Here is a 23,863-nt window from a genome sequence, read left to right on the forward strand (position 1 = left end):
TTTTAAGTCGTTCGTGAGTTATAGCGTCGCAAACATGGAGCAAAATAAAGAGAAAATGCGGCATATTTTACAGTACTACTACGATAAAGGCAAAAATTCATCTCAAGCGAAAATAAAATTTGTGCAGTTTATGGACCCGATACAGTTTCCATTTCCACCGCACAACCATGGTTTCAACGTTTTCGTTCTGATGTAGAGGTGGTCGAAGATGCGCCACGCTCCGGAAGGCCTGTTGTCGAAAATTGCGATAAAATCGCTGAATTGGTCAAAAGAGACCGGCATAGTAGCAGGCGTAGCATCGGCCAAGAGCTGGGCATGAGTCATCACAAATTCATTTAAATTTCAATAAAAAAAAATAAAAAAATTCAATAAAAATACCGCAAGACTTTTTTGAGAACCCATTACTTATATGTCCCTTTAGTTCGGTCCAAATCATTGGTATAGCAAATGGCATATGCCGGAGCTCTTGTTTAACTCAACCTAACATCAGTCTCACAAAGGTTACACAACATTTATGTGGAAACCACCATTTATCTTGATTCCTCGTAGGAAATCCAAAATAGTCTAAATAGTTAAATTAATTATTTCATGTTGTTATTATTCTATCTTATAGATAAATTGAACCGTTTCCTATTTTTGAGTTTAATTTGGCACCAATCGTTCGACTTTTCATAAATAATTCACTTTCAGTTGAATTTAAAGTTGCTAAATTGTAATGAAATGTTGGCTATATATTTAGAAAAAAACAAGTTCGGGTGTACCTGAACATTTCCTACTCTTGCAAGTTCCCAGTACCAAAGCCAAGAAAATACCTTAAGGTGCAAAACCTTGTCTGTAGACTCAGAAAAGATTGACCCGATTCAATCCATTTTTGTTACATAGAGATAATATTATCAAAAAGGAATTTAATACGATTCCTCGTATATTTTTTTAAACGATTTCATATTTTTTTAAACGATGTTTAACGAAAAAAAACAAGATTTTCGTGACTTTTTTTTGAAGTTCGACATTTTTTTTTTTAATAAAATTGATTATATTTGGTAGGGACGATAGCCGCAGAACTACTGAATAATAATCCATTCGACTTTTTTATTTCAGACAACATGAAGAGCCGCTATCACCATGGCCAGTGAACTACTTTTTTTTTGGGGACTATTTTGATTAAAAAAAAATATTAAAAATGTGAAAAACGAAAAAAAATTTTATTTTGTACATTTCAAAATACAAATAAAATATATTTAAAATTAAAATGATTGAATTTTGTTGTCGCATAAAAAAAAATTTTCGTAAAAAGTGGTAAAATGTATGCGTTCACATGAGAGTACCCCCTTAAATTGATTTATCTCAATTTCCGGAAAATCTTCGAGTCTTATAAAAAAAAACAAGAAAAAACTTTAACTTCGGTTGCACCGAAGCTAAATACCCTTCACAGGTGCATTTCTGTTAGTAAGTTTGTATGGAAGCTATATGCTATAGTTAACCGATCTGATCAATTTCTTCGGAGATTACATTGTTGCTTTGGAAAATAATTTATATCAAATTTCGTGAATATATCTTGTCAAATGTGAAAGTTTTCCATACAAGCATTTGATTCCGATCGTTCAGTTTGTATGGCAGCTATATGCTATAGTTAACCGATCTGATCAATTTCTTCGGAGATTACATTGTTGCTTTAGAAAATAACATATACCAAATTTCGTGAATATATCTTGTCAAATGTGAAAGTTTTCCTTACAAGCATTTGATTCCGATCGTTCAGTTTGTATGGCAGCTATTTGTTATAGTGGTCCTATAACGGCTGTTCCGACAAATGAGCAGCTTCTTAAAGAGAAAATGACGTTTGCAAAATTTCAAAACGATATCTTAAAAACTGAGGGACTAGTTCGTATATATACAGACAGACAGACGGACAGGCAGACGGACAGGCAGACGGAAATGGCTAAATCGATTAAGCTCGACATACTGATAATTTATATTTATACTTTATAGGGTCTCCGACGACTCCTTCTGGGTGTTACAAACTTCGTGACAAACTTAATATACCCTGTTCAGGGTATAATTATAAAGCAATGTTGTTGATAATGAAAAAATTTAAAACTTTTGTGTCAGCACTTATTGCACATAACTTAAAAATTTATATGGAAAATTTCACGTATTAAAGTTTTGGTTCTTTATCTTATTTACAAAAAAATCACAAAAAAATGTCTTTGACAAAATTTAAAGTAAAATTATCTGCTTATGTCACAAATACACTGTTTTTTTAATTTAAAAAATTAATGAGCAGACTTGATTTCGACCTTAAATAAAAAAAAAAAACAAATCAGAATTTCAAATTTCAGATTTATTTATTTTAATTTGAGTAGTCTTTATATGTCTTGAAGTCTCTAGTATATTTCTCAATAAAAACCATCAATAACTGCATAGTAATATATCTTTATGGTATGTGTATGTGAATGTAATTTTTTAAATACATATTGACAAGCAAGACAGCGCGGCGCGCACCATATTCTACTATTGTTGGCATTTATTTATTGTTATTTTCCGCTCTTTAGGCTCTAAAATATTTTACATAATTCACAAACTTGTTTCGCTGATTTATAGCTGATATAACAATAATAGTTTCCAGATAAAACAAACACGCCTTTTATGTTAATTAGACAAAGTGGAAGGCGCCGCGCGGGGGAGCATAGTCAAAACAATAGAAAAATCAAGCAAAATGGCAATGACTTGGCAACAACAAAGCGGGCGCAACTAATAACAGGAATAAAAAAACAAAAACAACTTACTGAGACTACTTAAAATACAAAGCAACCAAAAAGGTACAAGTTTTTACAGCCAGAAAGCGAACGATTATGACCATAATAGTAAATCAAGCAGCCAGTAAGCTAAGCGCAAGCCACAACAACCAATCAGCGGCGCGGTAAAAACGCACACCACGAACCAAGTGAGCGCGCATATTAAACCGGCGGCGCGCATGTATATGTGTGTACAGGTTGAGAGTGAGCGCGCTTGAAAGTCAAAGTCAAACCGAAATGAGCTTACGTGACGTAAGCGCGCGCGCAAGCAAACGTAAACGACGTAAGTGCAACTACGAATTGTGGCGCTCTCCGTTCAGTTGCGCGCTGGCTTAAACGAAAAGTGGGAGTTGCCGTAGCGCGCCACCACCGCAATGGCTTTAAATAATGCGCGCGCACGCTTTGCATGTATATGTGTGCACACACGTTGCTGAGTGGGTGTTAAAGTCAGACACACATACAGATACACATGTGCGCGCAATAAACATAAGCTGCTCGCTTCTTATTTGCTTGCGGTCTCGTCACACTAACGCGAACTGGTTTTTTTCAATTTGCATTTTTCTTTGGCTCTAAGCAGCGGTGCTTCTACTATAGCGCTCGCCAAACGCAGCGTTTACTTCGTTATTGTTCGTCGTTCGCTACGCCGTTAAAGTTCTATCGCTTGCTGCTGCTGAATGCGCGCGCGCATGCTATAACAGTTAGTAGTTAGTACTAAATATGTACGCGCGTTTACACAAACGACTCGAACGCTTAGCCGCCGCAGCGTAACGCACTAGCTTGGGGACTAGCGCCGCTTAAATTGAACTGGACTTGCAGAGCGCGTGTGGTACGCCGTCGTTATTTTGCGTGCTTGACGCTTGAGTGCGCCGTGTTGAACGTTTAGGTCGCGCGCCCGTCGGTGGTGGATTACTAGTGAACAAATAACACACACAAGCGTATGCGCGTGCGTTTTACGGGATTAGTGTGCGTTTTAGTGTGTTTGTGTGTATGTGAAAATTGTGTGTAAGACAAGCAAATAAAAACTAATTCACATGAAAAGCCGTGCAAACAAATAAGAGTGTAATAACAAACAAACCAAAAAATACAAAAAAATTGGAATAAGGAAAAGTTGAGTAGTACCCACAGTAACAACAACAGTAACAGCAGCGGAAAAAGTGCATAAGAAAAGTGGCAGCATTTTTACATGCGGTTGGCTCCAAACTACTGCCTCTAGCATTCACCGCTCTTAAACAATACCTGCCAATGCGCTGCTGACTGCTTTTCTTCGTCTCCTTCAACGGCTTGCGCTGCTGCTTCTTCTTCATCTGCAGCTCGGTTCAACGCTATTCTGTTCTGTTTGTATGTATGTATGTACTTGCTCGCCTCTTTTGCGCCAGTTAAAGGGTTCTCGCCGGTCTTATCGTTGCCGGTTGTGCTGCGCTTTGGCTCTGCTTTTTGGGGGCAGCTTTGCTTTCTTCGCGCGATCGTGTCGGTAGTGTGTGACGAGTTTTGAACGCAAGCAGTCGGTGTGCGGCGCATGCCGATTAGAACGTTACGGAAAAAACAAGTACATTTCGTGCAACGGAGTCGCATGCGCATTCGTGTTGCACTCAAAGGATCACACTTGTGCTGAGAGTGACAGTGTTCATAGGTGTTTGGCCGAAAAGTAACGAAGCGGATTTGAGTTATGGCAAAAAAATGAGAGCCCTTCAGATAAGTGCGGCTTGTGTTGACATTTAGCGAATGTGTAAAATCGTTTTGCCGTGAAGTGATAACGGCAATACTAAGAAACCGTGGTTCGAGCAGCAAGTGCATGAATAAATTTAACTAAAATTGGAATAAATGTTGCAAGAAAAAAATTGTTAAAACAAAACAAAAAAAAAAGAATAAATATATGTATATAAATGTGAAACATATATTTGTATAAGTTATTTAAAAGAAGCATTAACGGCAAAAATTGCTTAAAAATACAGTGCTAAAAAAATTAATGCTGCATTTGTGCTAAAAATATAATTATAAAAAAAAAATACGTTTATGTTAAAAACCAAACACAAGTGCTAATTCAAGTGCAAAGTTTAAGGCAAATTGAAACAATGATAATGATGTTATCATCATGTGATTTATAGGTAATTATATGTTCCAGTTCAACATGTTGCCTTAATATTAAGGTTTTCATATAGTCTCATAAAGTTATATGTAAGTTATAACGAACCGAAAACATAGCGTTGAGAATTATAATTTTTAAATAAGTGTAAAACTTTATGTTTTTACAACAAGTTGTGAGTACTTTATTAATTTTTAAACAATTATTTTTTTGTAAAAATTTTTGTTTCTATGATTTTACGACAAATTGTGAGAACCCTATATATATTTAAAGAAATTAAAAAAAATGTTTTTGCTAATTATTTGATATGAGATAATTTTTAATAATTTTTTTTTAAATTTTTTTGTCAGTGAAGAAGTTCGTTTGGACATGTATTGCCTTTAAATACAATGTGTTCGGGCCAATTTTTTTTGGTTTTATTTTTTCAAGAGTAATGTAGTTATAGAGAATAAGGAGAAAAATGTGTTCCCGAAAAAAATGGAGTTTTCTGCTGTTTTTTTTGTAATTTCAAAATAATTTTTATACTTTGTTGCTATAACAAGCATTTGGACATATGTGACCTGGTCTAAATACAAAGTGTTCGTGCCAAAACTTTTTTGGTTTTAATGTTAAAAAAAATTGAGTTTTCGTTATTTTAATTGTAATTCCAAAACTTCATTATAAGACTTTGTCGTGATAACCAGCAAATATAGTGAAATGCGTAATTTTGTTAAGCTAACTGACATATTGGCTAATGGATGCGGGAAGTATTGACCCGATTCAATACAACTATTATTCTCAATATCGATACCAAGTATAAGAGCTTTCAACTTGATGCTTTTGTTTCACAAGTTTATTTTTCATATAATTTTTCCTCCTAATTTGAGTTAAGCAAATTTTTCAAAAACTAAAGTTATGTTTTCGTTCTGCAAAATATTTTTAGTAAAAACAAAATATTTTCGCTAAAAAATGCAGTCCGTGAAAATTTACCATTGTAATGTACAAATTTTTAATACCATCAGAAAGCATTTTGACTTTTGAAGAAAGTGTGAATTTTTAACGCTAAAATTTTTGTTTGATATTAGGGTTTACTTGACTTTAAGGGGCTATACCAGTGTGACGCATGAAAAATTAGGCGATTTTCGTGAATTTTTTTAAAAGAAAGTACTAGATTGAATGTTTCGACATTCTATGGACGAAATAAAGTATATTTTTAGCTATATTAAAAATTTTTTTTTTTACAAAAATATTGAAAAATAAAGGAGTTATGTGCTGTCTGCGGAAGTGCCGAAAAAAAGTGCCTCAACTGCTGGCATGATTCCGGTCGATTGAGTAGCTGAAACAGAAAATTCAAAATGTTTATTAAACTTAAATATATTTTCTATACAATGAACTACGATCTTTGAAAAATATCAAAAATTAAGAAAATGGCGTAATTTTGAAAAAAAAAAATCGTTTTTTTACGAAAAAAATGGTCGTTTTTTTAATGCCAAATTGACAATTTTCAACTAATCAAAAAGATCGTAGTCTATTGTATAGCAAATGTTTTCAACTATATCCAGTTTTAATTTGCAGTCGATCGGGCAATTTCTCGTTGAGTTATAATGTCAGCAATTTTGAAAAATGTCGTTTCGAGAAAAACGCGTTTAAAGTTTCACTTATATATGTTTGCACCTCTGAGCGGTCGCTGTTTAGAACGCTGCCATTCAAAAACTATTTAAGATACGACCTCGCCGATTTCACAGGATATTTTTGAATATATAAACTATAGAAAAGGCAAAAAAAAAAAATTGTTTAAAAGTGTCACACTGGTATAGCCCCTTAAGTATAATAAGGTTTCCTCCATATTGTTTTAAATTAAAATAATTACATCGAGTTTCGTGAAAGAATGTGTTTTCTTTGTGCAAGGTAAAATTACAAAAATAGAAATTAGTTATTTGAGTTTTTCATATAAATTTTGAGGTTATGTGAAAAAAGGAAGGGACCGAAAATTTTGAGGGCTACACAAATATATTGGGAGAAAAAAGCGACCGGAGATTGTAATTAAATTCCTCGGGTTAATGATATTTCAAAAAAATATATCTTGCTAAATTGGTAGGACTGTTCTTAATTACTGTGCCAGTTTGCTTACAGCAGCTGCTTAAGTCGGTACACCTAAGTAGTGCGTTGCGTCTTGTTCAGTGGATAAAAATATCGAACAAATTTGTCTCAAATTTTGTATTTCTAATCAAATTTAGTGTGCGAAATCGTTGCGAATGTTGGGAAAGGCTTACGTGGATTAAGTTTTATCAAAAACATAAGCCTAAGAGTGGTACAAAGTCTTCAAAGACGGTCGAGAGATCGTTGAAAACATGCCGCGTTCTAGACCATCTTCGATCTCTTCAACTGACGAAGTTATTAAAAAAAATTAAGAATATTGTGCTTGAAAATCGTCAGCGAAGTGTTAGAGAGTTGGCAAGCGTAACTTTTGTGGATATTTTGGGTATGAAACGCGTTCTTGCTCGATCCACTAAAGGTTTTTTTTTTTCAAAAATAGCCACGATTATGTCGGAATTTAAAGCCAAAAACGCAATGAATACCATCGATTTATTATATGCAGGCGACGTAAAGCTTTTTATATCATGTACTTCAACTAATGAAAGGTGTCTAAACAGACTTAAACAATTTGGTTGCTTGGTGGGCTAGAAATGCTTTGCTATCGAATCTCATAAAATGTAAAACAATGTACTTTTCTCGTAGCTCTGGGTTCCACTCTCCTTACGTAATAAAAGACTATTTATTAGAGCAAGTTTTTAACCTTGTTGATTTGGGAGTTACTATGGACACTAAATTAATTCTAGTCTTCATATTGATGATATAATCTTGAGAGCAAAAGGTATCCTCAGTTTTGTTAAATGTTGGTCTAAGGAATGTAGAGATACGCATGTTACTATAATCTTATATATTTTGTACAACTTTGTTTATCAAATCCATTCTGACAAATTGGAGACGTTTCATGAACTATTTTTACTTTTCGCCTTAGGGCATTTTCCGCGGGGTACTGGGTTAAGTCTTCCGTCACACACTAGTCGTTTAAAACTTATAAATCTACCTACATTTTCACATCCTAAAGAAATGCTTAGTATTATATTCTTAGTAAAAATTCTGTAGGGAACAGTTTGCAGTACTTTTCTGCTGAAGTTAAATTTAATATGCCGGTTAGCTTCTCGAGGCAGTTTAGACGCTTACTATTAAAATCTTGCAGCTCAAATTTTAAACTTAATGAACCATTCCGTCAATTAAGTCAGAGTTTAGTGCTCATTCCTGCACATTTGATTCTGATTGATCTGAGTCACTTTTCGAAAATAAAAAAATATTGGATTTTCTCAATAAATTAAATCGTAACAATTGCTTATAATGTATTTTAAATCTTAGCTGTTTAAATATTTATTTTTGTAGCTGAGCAGTTCTAAAAAAAACTCTCATGCCTTCAATGACTTGGCCTCATGCGTACGGTGGATGCGCCCCTCACGTCGGTTGGACGAAAGGAGGGTAAACTTTGTGTTATAATAATATATAATACTTATGCGGTGAGTTTTTTATAACTCTTACTAATAAGAATTGAAGAGTAAGCTTTTTGTTTTACTTTTGTTATTTGAAAGTGTTGAAGTGAGTATTATTATTATTATTATTATTATTGGTCAAGGCAAAAGCAGAAGCTTACTCTTCAACTCCTATTGCGTAAAAGTTGTTTAAAACTCATTGCATAACTATTATTTTGTGAGCAATAAATAAAAGTTATTCCATAACATTTTTGTAAAGAAAAATAAAAATTAAAATATAACGATGAAAATCATAAATTCGTTGCATATATAAGGCGGCTCTCTGATTTGTCCCATTTTATAAAAATATTTCATAAAATATCCACGCTCATATAACGTTTGAGTAGTATAACAATCCACTAATGTCCATTCACCGCCATGTTTTTTGCTAGTCCATTCTTTTACATTTTTGTTTTGCCGACTACCTGCCATGACGTCCTTATTCCCAACAATTTTGCCATTATTTCAAGGTATCGTTTCTTATTTCCAACGTTCATATTTTTTTTTTCCTTAAAATTCTATTAAAACTATGTTCTCTTCGATCGACTGAAAACGGGTTTCACGGAGCGGAAATTTCAATTTGGGAACAAGAAAAAATCACACGGAGCCAAATCTGGTGAATACGGTAGTATTAATTGCGTTTTTGGCCTCCATTTTTGTCACGATCGTGACTCGATGCGATGGTACATTATCATCGTGTAAAATCCATGAATTGTTCTTTCACAATTCCGGCCGTTTTTGAAGGATGTTCTCACACAAACGCCTCGATATTGCCAAATAGAACTCCTTATTGACCGTCTGTCCTTTGGGAACAAATTCATGAAACATCAAGTAAATGCTCGTCATCATCTTAATTTTTGAGCGGCTTTGACGTGGTGTTTTTGGTTTCGACCCGATTTTCTTCCTCCATTCCGATAATTGTTGAAATCTTTGCATGTGAAACTCATCGGCAGTTATAAGAAGCATGTGCAAAGAGACTTGTTTACAGTACTCTCTTTGAAAAAAAAGCAAGAACTCGTTTCATACCCAAAATATACGCAAAATTATTGTAACGGAACCGCGTGGCTGGTCCATTTCTCGAAATTAATAAGTGACGATAATTTCCATGCCATATGTCCATGTTAAGAAGTGAAACATGAGGCGTCGCAACATTTTGTCGAAAACAGAGGTCGTCAGAGTCGTTTTCATACTCACCCTAATATTATAGCTTGGTTGTTGACGAAGCCGTTAAGCCAGAAATGAGCCGCACCTGAGAAGAAGATTTTTCGATTAACGCAATAGAAATAGTAGAAATTAACAGCATACAAAATAAGGAAATTTCTTTTGAATTCTTTAAATACTTTTTTGGAAGTGTTTTTTGTTTTTTCTGTGAAATTTTTGGAGTTTGTGAACCCGTGAACTTAACTGATTTTTCTCGTTTTTAGTATGTATTTCAAACACTGATAAAATAACTAAATAATTATGTTTTGTTCTTTTCCCTTATTTTATTTATATTTTCGTTGTTTTCGTGTCTTTGAGGCTACAACCATCTCTAAATCATGTTCAATTGCTTAAAAACTGAAAATATTTAAAATCCCCAACTATTCCTGCATAAATCATAATTGTCAGCGTTATGTTAAAAAGGCAATAGAAATTATATAAACAGTTAAAAAAAACTACAATAATCACAAGTGTTACTCGCGCTGCAGACATTTCATTGAAGAACTGAAATTTATAAATACATATCTTAAAACAGTTAAGTAAATCAGTAAAAACAACAGGATTATCACATTTACACTGTGTAGGCGGCATTGCATTGAATGCTTTGATTTGATTGCAATTATTTGCAACCATTGCGATTTGCACACACACACACGTGTGACCGCAGCGAGTTCGCAGCTGGAGTCTTTTGTCAAAGGCGGCCAACAAAGCGGCAAGTGCAGTGAGCATACACACATGTGAGCAAGTTGACGCTCATATGCGCACATGTGGCTATGTGTGTGTGCGTGTGCATAACTGTAGCTAATGTTGGTGTCAAACTGTTGACAGTGGCAATTGCAGGCAGTTAACGATCAATCAATCACTCGTTGTGGCCGGCGCTGCGCCGTGATAACTGAAGCTGCGCGCTTGTGCTTGCGTGTGTGTGCTGTGGGAACATGTGTGCTGTACTTGCAGGTAAATGTGCGCATGTGTGGAAGTAAGTAGTAGTAAAGTAGCGACGGCGGCAGCATCAAGCTGTGCGCGCCGTCAAATGCTGTTAGTTGTTTGATTTTGTGGCGAAAAAGTTGAAAAATAGTATGAAATAAAAAAAAAAAACGGTGTAAATATAATGACTTAATCATTTATGGGTATTGTGGGCTATCAATCATTTTGAAAAAGAAATTGAAGTTTGTTATAAAGTCTATAAATATTTAAAATATGACAATGTTGTTAATAAAATAAATTTATTAAAAATATATGAATTATAAAGTTCATAAAAAATATTAGCAAATATTAAACAAAAAATCAATAAAATGCTAAAAACATTAAACTTTCAAGTTTAATATAGCAAAAGTTAACTGAAAATAAAATATTAATGTTAAACTAATATATATTTATAAATAGTATGATACAATAAAAAATATTTTTTTTAATATTAATATTTGTAATTAATATGCTTATAACAGCAAAAGAAAAATATTGCCAACTTTTTTAAATAATATTTAAAAATATTAATTCTTCTAACTTTAAAAGAGTTTTAAAATGTTTTATATTATTGAGACCAAAGAAAAAAAAATAATGAATAAAAAAATAAAAATAAAAAATCAGATGAAGGACACAAAACACCAAACCGTATAAAAATATTTAAATGTATAGTTATTAATTTCATAATAGCTAAAAAAGAAAATTATTAAAAAACGAATAAAATATTATTTAAAAATATTATACATAATTTAAATAAATAAGTTGGCAAAAGGTGTTACATGGGTTTTCTTGGCAAGTCTTTTTTGAACAATTTTTTTTATATAAAAAATGAAATGTTTAAATGGAATTTTTTATTGTTACTAACATACACTATTAACAAGGAAATTCTGAAATTTCCGGTGTCCCCTCGGAAAACAGACGCGCCCGCGTTGGCTGGATAACTCCTTACAGGATCACCTGAAGCAAGAAAATACGTGTTTTAGTTAAACCTTAAGTGAGAGTTTGGATAAAGGAAAAAAATTGAAAATTGGATTTTTGACTGACATTTTTACAAAAAAATTAAAATTTTAGAAACAATTTCGCGACATTTTTTTCGATAGTTGTAATCGAAAAAGAATCTTCGTCCGAGTCTTTCAAACTTGTAGCTCAAAGATCTGTGTAAAATCTCATGAAGATCGGTTGAGTAGCTCTCAAGAAATCTTGCCAACCGACTTCAAAAATACAGTTTCGAGAAAAACGCGTGTAAAGACGCATACTTAGCCTAGCTAGCATCGCGTGCACAAGTTCTCAAGGCTGCTTCTCTGAAACTATTTCTTTATAAACTTTAGAATATTTTACGAAGTTTATAAGTTGATCACGCAAATATTTAAGGGGTTGGTAGGGTAATCTTTTTGCAATTTTTTTTTTTTTGGCATATTCTGTTCCCCTGTATCCTTAGAATTAATGTAGAAACCCACTTTACCATTGGTAGGTTTCGAAAAAGGCCCAAAACTCATAATACCGCTCGACGTTGGGAACGCTCGTAGTGCACACCTCAAACTTTAAACGTGTTTTTCTCAAAACACACTTTTTTGAACTGGCGGACAGCATTCCGATTGAACTACTTCATCGATTTGCTTAGATTTTTTTTTAATGTTCACAAAACGCCTGGTTATCGTCGCTACTAGATTCATAATTTTTTATAATTTATTGACAATGTTATGACAAAATTTATGTAAAAACATGGGAAAAAAAACTTTTTTATTTACCAACATTTTTTCGTGATTCTAATAGGAACGATAACCATTCACGTACTTTTTAAGAATAAATTGGGTTTTTGTGTTTCAGATGATCCAAACATGAGAAATCGTGTCTGAAAAAATTTATTTATACACTCTACGATATACCATACCTCATGATATGTGAAAAAAGTTCTATTGTAGAATAAAAATTTCTATGAAAAAAAATGTCAAAAAACAGGCCAGATTACCCTACTGACCCTTTTAGGAAATATGGGCGGACTTGTGAGTATTTATTAATTACCTCAAAAGTGAGATCAATAATGTACAAAAGAACCGAACAAAATTACTCAATCCATATTTAAATAATAAATATGTAAAAAAAGTAATTTTTTACTATACAAACCTTACTTACCCCCTTAACTAAATGTAATCGACTCTCAAAACTTTAAGATCGTTTTTCTTGAAAGTCTGTTTTCTGAAACATTGAAGGAATCATCGCCGAAGCGGCTGAACCAAGCAACTTGAAATTTTTACGCCACCTTCTCAGATACATTTTATTGCCAGGTAATGATGGAGGAAATATGATTATTTATTAATTAATTTGTATATTTTAAGCCTTTCCGAAGTGTATATTTTGTTACAAGCAGCTATTTTTTTATAAGCCGCCATTTTGTCAAAATAAAAAATTGCTTTTCTTTGCTCATTATTTGTTTTCATCTAAAGCAATAGTAAATATTTTTGGTTTTTGGTTTCGAAATATTTTTAAGCAGAAAAATCTTCCTCTCCGGCAAACACCTTTGTTCGGTGGTGCGCCTAGGGATCGGCTACGCGATCAATGGAGTCAAAAATATTGTAAAATGAATCACTTGTTACACCGGTCGACACGATTTTTGGGTCTGACTTTTGCATGTTAAATTTCGGTTTCTTCTACAAAAAAATAAAATTTAGAGTGGAAAAAAATAACTGGATTTTTTTTTGTGGTTGAAGGTTGCTTTAGAAAAGCAGAAATTTGTCGTGTATTGCTTTTATTTCTGTATGAGGAAATGAAGTCCATTCAGTGTTACATTAATTTCGATTACTTCTTTTTATTTATTTATTTAATAAAATGCCCTTCAGAAAATAAGAAAATCACAAAAAATGCGTTTCTTCTGACTTCCAAATGAATATTAATATCTTAAGCAATAATTAAATATTTTTGTATGAAAAAAAGAAGAATATGAAAAATAAATATAGAAACCCCGAAAAGAATTTTAATGATTTTGCAATAGTAATGATAAATATTCAGGGTTTATATATAGTTAGAAGGCCGAAAAAAGCGAATTTTCCAGAACCTTTTCCGAGAAAACTTTTAAATTTATTGATTAAAAAATTTGTACACATATTATGATATCTTTTAACTATATTTTAAAACTTAGTATTAGTAGTGAAACCATTTATTTGGCATGGAACTACAGCTGATATCTGGCAGCTCTTCTCAAAACACACGGTTTGCGGTGACCACTATTTATATGAGCTGGATCCTCTGAAATTATAAAGCCAAACAGATTTCGTTGAAGTAATGTTAAATCTAGTAATGAATTGAAGGAAGAAGTAAACTAAAATTTTTTGACAAAGTGGTGGTTTTGGAACGATACGAAATTTTCTATGTGTATTTTAAAATACATGTAGGTTAAGAAAAAAAACATGAAAAAAAATCCAATTTTTGAAAATTCTAACTGTATACGTAGGTTGCTATATATATTTCTGGCCTAATAATGTAAATAGGCATATTTATCAACGAAAATGTTTTTTTTATTTTATTTTATTTTTTTTATTTATTTATTTTATTTTTTTTTTTTTGTCGATTGCTGTTTTGTTTCGGGCTCATACCCATAGATCCATGATTCGTCAACTGTGACGATCTTATAAACGTCTTTTGAAGCACCGCGATCATATTTTTTCAGCATTTCTTTACACCAATCCACACGAGTCTTTTTTTGAGCGATTGTCAAATTGTGCGGGATCCAACGAGAACAAACCTTTTTTACGACCAGGTGTTCATGCAATATCGAATGTATGCTGGTGGGAGAAATGCATAGGCATGCCTCTATCTGAAGGTATGTTACATGACGGTCTTGCATTATCAGTTCACGTACGGCATTGATGTTTTCTGGCACAACGGCTGTTTTTGGACGATCTTCACGGAATTCGTCTTTGAGCGAGCGTCGGCCACGATTGAATTCGTTGTACCAGTTTTTCACAGTGCTATAGGATGGTGCTTCATAGCCATACAATGATTTTAGTACATCGATGCACTCTTGTCGGGATAATCCACGTCGAAAGTTGTGAAAAATGATCGCACGAAAATGTTCACGAGTTAATTCCATTTTTTGGCCGAGATGAATTTTTTAATTCCCTGTAAATAAAACAATTCACGATTAAATGACAAAACGTTCTGAGTGATGTTATGCTAAAAAATGTCAAACTTTCCAATGGAAATGTCAGATTGCACCTGGCAACACTTAGTGTTGCCCTAGACCAGAATATATATAGCAGCCCTCGTATAACCCCTTAAAAAAAGAAAATTAAAATTTTTTTATAGAAAAAATCCTGCAAAATAATAAATTTCAAAAAAAGGAAGAGTAGCAGTTTTTGAGGGTTTCAAAAATAAAATTTAATTATTGAAGTTCCAAGAAAATAAAAAATTAACAGTGGCATATTTTCAGTCATTGATTTAATTAGAGTTTATAAAATAAAATTAAAAATAAAAAATTTCAGTAAATATATATACAAATATTTTTATATTTATTCAATTCCATACTTAAAATATTGTAGTGAACAATTTTTTAGTCTCATATTTTTTATTTTATTTCAATTTTTGGTTCATTTATTGCAATAATTAATTTTTTTACGCGTTTGCGTGCATTGCCTGTAACGCCCAGCACTTTTCAGGCATTTACTCTGCTTAATTGCCGTTGTAGCGGTGTGAGATAAGAGTGTTGGCGTGAAAATGATTTATTTTGCTATTAAAAGCAAACAGATTGTAATCAAATTGTTAGCAAAGAAAAATCTAATAAAAACTGCAATGATGGAGCGTACAAAGGTGAGCATAGTTAATCTACAGTCTAAGCAAGAAAAGTTGTAATTAGAACTAATTGGCAAAATTGAGCGTGAAAAATAGTTAATAGAAGTCAGCTTTTAAAAAACTGACCTTAACAGATAAAAATGGTATATAATTAATAACAAATAGTTAAGGAAATACAAATGAAATTAAAAATAATAAAATAAAATATAAAAAATAAAATAAAATAAAACAAATAAAAAAATATATATATATTAAAATAAAATAAAATAAAAAAATTAAACATATAAAAAAATAAAATTAAATTAAAAAAAAATTAAAATTAAATTAAATTAAATAAAAATAAAATAAAATAAAAAAAAAATTAAACATAAAAAAAAACAAACAAAATAAAATAGAATAAAATAAAAGACTTAAACTAATAATTTTAATAAATTTAAAAAAATGACAAGTTGAGTTCAGGAAGATATCTTGAATTTGAGTAATAAACGAAATTTAGGCGGAACTGAGCTCTTGCAGAACCAGATGCATTAAAGGGTTGTGAAATATATATATTATGTAAAGCTGTCTACAAAAACGCTTTATTATCCGACAAAATTTCTGCTTAATTTATGGCAAGAGCCAATTTATATTCACTTACCGCACAAATTAATTAAGATACCACTTTAAGAGAGAGAAATTGACTCCTTATATATTATTGTGGAAGAAGAGAAAGATATTAACCGATAACACAAATTTTGGAACATTTGACAAATTGATGATATACTGGACATTATAGGGCTGACAGATAGATATTTGTCCCGGCCTACTAATCATTTTGACAAATATACTTGTATAATATATAGCGAAAGTGGTCTATTGTGTCCTCTCCTTTTATTACAACACTTCGTTTCACCCAGTTGAATTAAAAAGATTAAGTAAAACTCCTGGATTAAAGGATTTCAATGGATTCATTTACCCGTTAGCGTGAATCCTTCTTCTTGCGACTGCGCTTCAGTGCCATTGATTCGATTTCAACGGACAAAATTGTTTAACAGCCGCTTAATTAACACCGAGAACGATAATTCGTTTCACGTGATAGTTTTCTTTAGAATAATTACTGCACACCTGCTAATGGCGTAGACTTCTATTTGAAAAATGCTTGAAATCCTCCCCATGCACACTGACAGTTTGATGCATGGTCCCACTATCTCAGCTCCAATTTCATCTGTCGTTTTCGACTCGTCATTATATAACTTCATTGTGCTTCTACGGGCTTCTCGAGCACTCCCTTCACTTTAGCTGCGAATAAAACGTTGAATCCTAATTCCAAGTATATTCTCCTGGCGATATCGTCGGAATGTTAATCTGTTTCTGAGTGCTGATAACAACAAGTTCAAGGTAGACCACTTTACTGTCTTTTTCACAATAAAGTGGAGCAGAAAAAGATCCAGAATCATCTCATCAGCCTCTTGGCCTGACTATCATGGTGTATATGGTACGTATGTCCAGGGTAGCATATCTCATTTGTAGTTCGAGGTTATACCCGCGAAGTTAGTTGGATGCTACATATTCCTTTATTCGTTTCGTTCTGAGAACCGCACCTAGCCACTTTAAAAGGAAATATATCAGGTCAATTGAAAGTCCCCGGCTTATCATAGAAAAACACATTTTTGTTTTGCAAAATTAATTTTTTTATTCAACACAGTTCCCTCTGAGGGTGATACGCATATGAATACTATAGTACCTTAAAAAAAGGCCTCAGTTTCGCCGATCACCTCATCATTCGACAAAAATTTCTTCCAGCGACCATTTTTTTGAGCCTGCTCTTGATGGCCAGATAGCTGATTTTCAATTATAAATATTATTTCATGTGCATCCCAAAATACAGACGCCGTAAACTTGCCAGTTTATACTGTTGCGTTTCTCACGCTTTTGATCAGGTTCAGCGAGTGTAGTCCACTCGGATGACTGTCATTTGGACTTCGGAGCAAAGTGATGGAGGTTACTTCTATTGCCACATATCCGTGCAAAAACTCGGGTTTATTACGCTTGAACATCTCTAAACACTGCTTCGAATCATCAAGTCATCGATGTTTTTGGACAAAAGTGAGTTCGATATAATTTACAAACTAATGATCTGACAGCTCTCAAATTTATGCACATGCCTGTTGAAGGTTAGGGGTAACTAAAAATAATATGGGTTTGATTCTAGTACCGCCATCTATGTGGCAGACCGGGAATTTTTAACTGACTTGTTATGAAAAAATAATTATAAATATACATATATATATGTATATATACATTTTTTTTTGCAAATTTTGGTACCATAAATCTTAAATTTTATATATATTATGTATATGTATATATCTATATTTCTAACCACATATAAGATTCATAATAACAAAAATTACAAAAAAAAATATTTTTAATATTATTTTGCATTATTTTGTGCCTTAAATTCGAACCGTTTGCCAATATAAATTTAATAGATATGTGCTTCATATATGTATGTGTTAGGTACATACACCAAATTTAAACAGCGCATTAGCAATTCAAAACGCTGTCAATTCAATTGATAAATCAAGAGATAACAAAATGACAACTCGATTTTGCGCTCAATTGAGCTTTAACGGCGCTCAATTTCAAACGCCAAATGCATGCCACACACACACACATGCACCGAAAAATAAATGTGCGACACTTAATTTTTGCCAGGCTTTCAATAAGTTTTTTGTCAATTTTAATTGGATTAAAGACAAATGAAGTGAACGCGTTAAACAGTGCGACAGCGATAAGCAAACAAATTGACAATAATGCAATAGACAAATGCGTTGCATGCAACACATACATTTTATTGCCAGCGAAATGCAATTGATGAACGTTTATATAGTTATATGTAGAGAATAATGGACGTATAAGTGTAAATATGTAAATAAACGATATTTATATATATGAGCAAACAAAATAACATATATTGTTATAACAAACAATATATTGTTGTTTTGTTTTTTTTTTAATTATTGTTGTTGTATTACAATTGAAATAGTTTCATGCTGACATCATGTTGTTGATGTTGTTGTAAGGCAAGGCAAGGTATGCGCGTATATTACATATATGAGCATACTTACATAGTTGTGATATGTGGTATATATGTATGTATATGTATATACTTATTTAATTTTTTTCAAATATTCCCCAACCGTCTCGTTGACGATAAGACATTATGCTAATTACTATGTAAATATGTCTGCATACTTATTATGCACTGCTTACATCCATATACACACATACACATACATGCATATTGGTGGACACTGCAAGCTAGCTGCAGACGTAACTACACGCTTGATTTCATACAAATACTCTACATACCTAAATGCGCGCACATCAGCAAATAATTGTAACTGTTTATTTACATACTTTTGTATATATATGCATACATATTTGTATATATGTAAAGATACATTGCACTCACCAGCCAGTTTATTTGCTTGCACTCTCATTTATTTTACTCCACATTTTATTTAATTTTTATGTTTTCATTTTTCATTTCCGCGTGTGTGTGCGTGTAAGTGTGTATTTCTTGTTCTTACTGCTATTTGTTTAAGTTGTAAGTGTGAAATTGCATGTGTAAACTGTTATTTATAATCAGATTTATTTCACAAAGTTTGATAAATAAATTAACGATAAGCGGTTTATCTAAGTGTGTGGCATACGAGCGCAAAAGCGGCGATACACTGAGTTAGTGCTGGATTTGAGCTGTTGTAAATCACATACACATACATATGTTTGGGTGTATGTATTGTTATTGATTTTAACTTCAATAAAAGAGAATTATTCGTAGATAAATGTAATTTAAAATTAGCTTGGCTTTGCTTGCACTGGTCAACAGTGGTTTTGAAGCAAATATCGAACAGTTTGTTTGGCGGCTATTTGATATAGTGGTCCGATCTAAAAAGGTATATTCAAAGATTGTAGCGTTGCTTTAGATAACAACTCATGCCAAATTTCTGGAAGATATCTCGTTAAACAAAAATATGTTCCCTACAAGCACTTGATGCCGATCGGTCAGTTTGTATGGCAGCTATATGCTATACTAATCCGATCTAAGCTATTTCTTCAGAGATTGTAGCAATATCTCGGATAATAATTTCTGCCAACTTTCGTGAGGACTCCTCTCCTCGCTCTTTAATGCAATTCTTGGTTTCAGATACAATCCAATTTCGTGGAAAAGTCTCATATGATCATGATAGTTAAACCTGGGAAAGACCTAACCAGCCGTCTTCTTACATACTAATAAGTCTCTTATCCTGTATTTCTAAAATATTTGGAAAAGTGTTGCTATCAAAGATGACTCCTTTTCTCCACGAAAATAATCTAATACCAACGCAACAATTCCGTTTTCGTGCTAAACATGGCACTGTAGAGCAAGTAACTTGAATAACCAACGAAATCAGGAGAGCATTTGAGCACAGGGAATACTGTTCAGCAATATTTCTAAATGTAGCTCAGGCGTTCGACAAGATCTGGCATGAAGGCCTTTTATGGAAAATCAAAAACGTTGTACTTTACGAATGGCATACAACTTTGGAGTCATACAAGATGATTTCCAAAGTAAACAGGACTTAAAAAAAAAACAAGACAAATGGGTTTTTTGCAAAATCAATTTATTTTATTCCAAATAGTATTTTTCTGCTTCAAAACAGCTTTTTGCATGGTCCAAAAGCATGTCGAACGAGTGTTTTAGCACGTTGGCCGGTATGGTCGCCAAGTATGTCGGTGCAAGCCTTTTAAATGGCCTCTACGCCTGCATAACGCTTTCCTTTCATGACCAAAAGCATTTTTCCGAAAAGGAAGAAGTCGCTTGGAGCGTAGCAGGTGAATACGGGGAGTGTTTAATGGTAAAAATTTCATTTTTGGTCAAACAATCGTCTTTCAAATGTTGAATTCTGAGCAATTTTTGGTTGTCAGTCAATTTGTGCGGAACAAACCGTGCACACACCTTTCGTAATCCCAAATTTTCGGTCAAAATGCGATAAATTGATGTTTTGGAGATGTTAAATTCCATTTCCATGAATTTCAATGATGATTTCGGCTGATTTTTGGTGAATTCAAGCACAGTTTCGATGGAATTTCCGGTGATCACGGTTTTTGATTGGCCCACATGTTGATCGTCATTTATGTCCTCAGGACCACTTTGAAAACGTTGAAACCACTCGTGCACTCTGCTGCGGGATCGCCATAAACTTGTTTCATCAATTGAAACGTTTTGGTAAAAGTTTTACCAATTTTGAAACAAAATTTAATGTTGGCTCTTTGTTCGAAGCTCATTTTCGCACCGATAACTGACAAACATACTGACACTTAAAAGGCATAACTTCACTTCCAATCAATGAAATGTCATGAAATTCTCACTGGACAATCAATAAAGATAGTAGATTCTAACGCACGCAGATTCTAACACATATAGATGGCGCCACCAGGGGGCGCTAGATTCAAAAAGTCCTGTTTACTTTGGAACTCTGTAGTATGCAGTAAGGAATAATCTCACGCTGAGACAAAATATCTTCCAAGTATAACTTTTTAATTTCGCTATGAAGATCTTTTATCATAAACGTCTAAGGCTGATACGTAACCGAAATAACCATTTCAGCCGAACTTTCTAGCGGTAAATTGAGGCATGCCCAGCATGAATCATTCTTTAATGATCATGTGTGAAGTATGAGAGCCTTATTTGGTAATAAACTTTCAACTGAAACCAAATTTTATAATTTTACAATTTTATTTTGGATTAAGATCTAAATCATATAGACACCCGTTAATTATTTTTGTTGAACACCAGTACCACTCTATACCTCAACAGCTGCTTTAACACATTCACATTATAATTCTGCTAGACTATGAGATTATTTACTATTTGTACTGCAATGCATTATTGATTCCTCTATAGTTATGTGGAGGTTAATTACGTACGTGAAAAATGCTATCTAAGAAATAGTGTGTGGGGTAGTTCGGAGTACCAAAGAATCAGTCTAACATTCAAATTCAACTATCAGAAATACTCCATGTGATAAAACCGTTCTTAATATAGAAAACTAAAGCGATCAACGCGTTCAGCTCAGAAGGTTAGAAAAATGATTCGACTGCTAAGAAATTTAGCTTCAAATAATATTATATTCGCTATAATTATGTCGGGAATCTAATTCAGAAAAGACTGGCCTTGACGTTCCTTGAAGCTGTGCATTTTAAAAGTTTGGAAGCTACCACAAAGTGCCTTATAATATGTATGTACATACATATATACAAGCATCACAATATTTCTGTCATGGCTACGTATATTCGTTTACCGTTATAAGAAGAAAGTTCACATAAACTTAAATTCATATGCATCCATTTATATAGCAAACTAAAAGTATACACATAAATATGTAAGCAAATATATGTATATCAGTAGCATACCGAAGCATGTATATTTATGTATATATACAACAAATATATATACATATGTATGTATGTATGCAAATGTGGCCTGTCTGCGCAGCTACTTATACACAGAGGTGCGCTTCTTTGTCAAGTAACCTCATCGACATTGTTCGATATGAAGTTTCAAGTGTCATTTGTGTGATCTATGATTGTGTCTGGAGCCAACTGTATTTGTTTTTTGTACGTTTTTCTGCATTTTTTGTTTTTTGTTGCATTTTCCATAAATCTTTAACTTATCTACATATAAAATTCCTTTTTTCTATTTTTGAAGTTCTTGCTTTTCTTTGGCTGTTGAGAGACCACAAACGTTGTTTCAGTTCAGTTTTTTTCTTGTTCTTGTTACAGCACTCCTACATTTAGTGAGCTTTATCTCTTTATCGCTTTGATATTGTTATCGTAGGTTTTTAATGTTTCTTTTAAGTTTTTATGAAAATCTTGGAATAGAAATTGGAATTCTAAAGAAGGTGGCGCTAGCCAGACGTTGGGTGTTTGGAAATGGTGAACTGTGGCATCGATTTTTTTAATTTTTGCACCACATTTTTCGAAAGAAAGAAATTTAAATAAAAGTGAGAGAAATTCCTATCGAAAAAAAAGCATAAGTGCCGAAAAAATCGGGATCCCGAAATCGGTATTAGTTTCTAAATCTAAACTTAAGGTACTTTTTGCAAGAAAGAGAGAGTTTTAAACAAAAATTAGAGAAATTCCTATCGAAAATAAAACATAAGTCCCGAAAAAATCGGGATCCCGAAATCTGTATTGGTTTCCGAATGTAAACTTAATATAAAATAAAACAAAATTCTACACGCTCTTAAAAGAAAAGTTCGCCAGGTAAATCTTAGAGTTGTAAGGCGTGGTTATATGTATATACATACATACATATGTATGTACATATACACATACATACATAAGTATGTATGTATTTCATCTGATGAAAGTAAAAGCATTTCTTCGCTTTCCATACTATGGGAATGTAGAGATTTATTCAATAACTGTTAGATTGCCAATAATGGCGTAGATGAAATATTAGAGTATTACCAGTTTAGGTTTTAGAAAATCTAAAAAAAAAAATTTCGGGATCCCGAAATCTGTAATGGTTTACGAATCTAAATTTAAGGTATAAAAAACTCTTCAAAAGAAAAGTTTGCTGGTATTTTTTAAAGTTGTAAAGTGTAGTTATATGTATATAACATGTTATATGTATTTAACTACTACTACATATGTATGTATATTTTTTCTGAGACAAATTTTTAGCAGCTTTTCGTTTCCCCCACCATTTGGTTATAGACATAGTTTTTATTAAGAACAATAATCTTTAGAATGCAAATATACTTGGATGAGTTATTAGAGTGTTGTCAAGCATGTTTTGGAAAATCCCGAAAAATATTTCGGGATCCCGACTTTGCCACTTTTGAATCCCGAAAAAAATCCTTTATTAAATTGAGCTATACATTACTATGGACTGTAAAATATAGAGGACTTTTTTGTTATATGTATTATATACATATGTACATACATACATACATATGTATGTATCTACATACATATATTTTTTCTGAGACAAATTTTTAGCAGCTATTCGTTTCCCCCACCATTTGGTTATAGACATAATTTTTATTAAGAACAATAATCTTTAGAATGCAAATATGCTAAGATGAATTATTAGAGTATTGTCAAGCATGTTTTGGAAAATCCCGAAACATATTTCGGGATCCCGGCATTGCCACTTTTGAATCCCGAAAAAAAAATTCTTTATTAAATTGAGCTATAAATTACTATGGACTATAAAATATAAATGACTTTTTGTTATATGTATGTATGTATTATATATGTACATATGTACATACATACATATTTATGTACATATCTACGTATGTATATTCTTTCTGAGAAAATTTTTTAGTAGCTATTCGTTTCTCCCACTATTTGGATATAGGCATTAATTAAATAATTTTTAGAATTTGAATATGCTTAGAAGAGAGAATAGAGTCTTGACAAGCATGCTTTGGAAAATCCCA

The 23,863-nt window shown here is 32.7% G+C and overlaps 1 protein-coding gene across 1 annotated transcript in view; it reads left to right on the top strand.

Annotated features, from left to right (window-relative positions):
- The first annotated feature begins 3,505 nt into the window (after nt 1-3,505).
- Nucleotides 3,506-23,863, top strand: part of LOC126750886 (protein single-minded) — a 193,457-nt gene continuing 173,099 nt past the window's right edge. The window contains exon 1 of the mRNA XM_050460658.1: nt 3,506-4,900. The gene's annotated coding sequence lies outside the window, so the exon portion shown is untranslated. The remainder of the gene's footprint in view (nt 4,901-23,863) is intronic.

Source organism: Bactrocera neohumeralis, chromosome 2 (genome assembly GCF_024586455.1).
Source record: "Bactrocera neohumeralis isolate Rockhampton chromosome 2, APGP_CSIRO_Bneo_wtdbg2-racon-allhic-juicebox.fasta_v2, whole genome shotgun sequence".
Lineage (NCBI taxonomy): Eukaryota > Metazoa > Arthropoda > Insecta > Diptera > Tephritidae > Bactrocera > Bactrocera neohumeralis.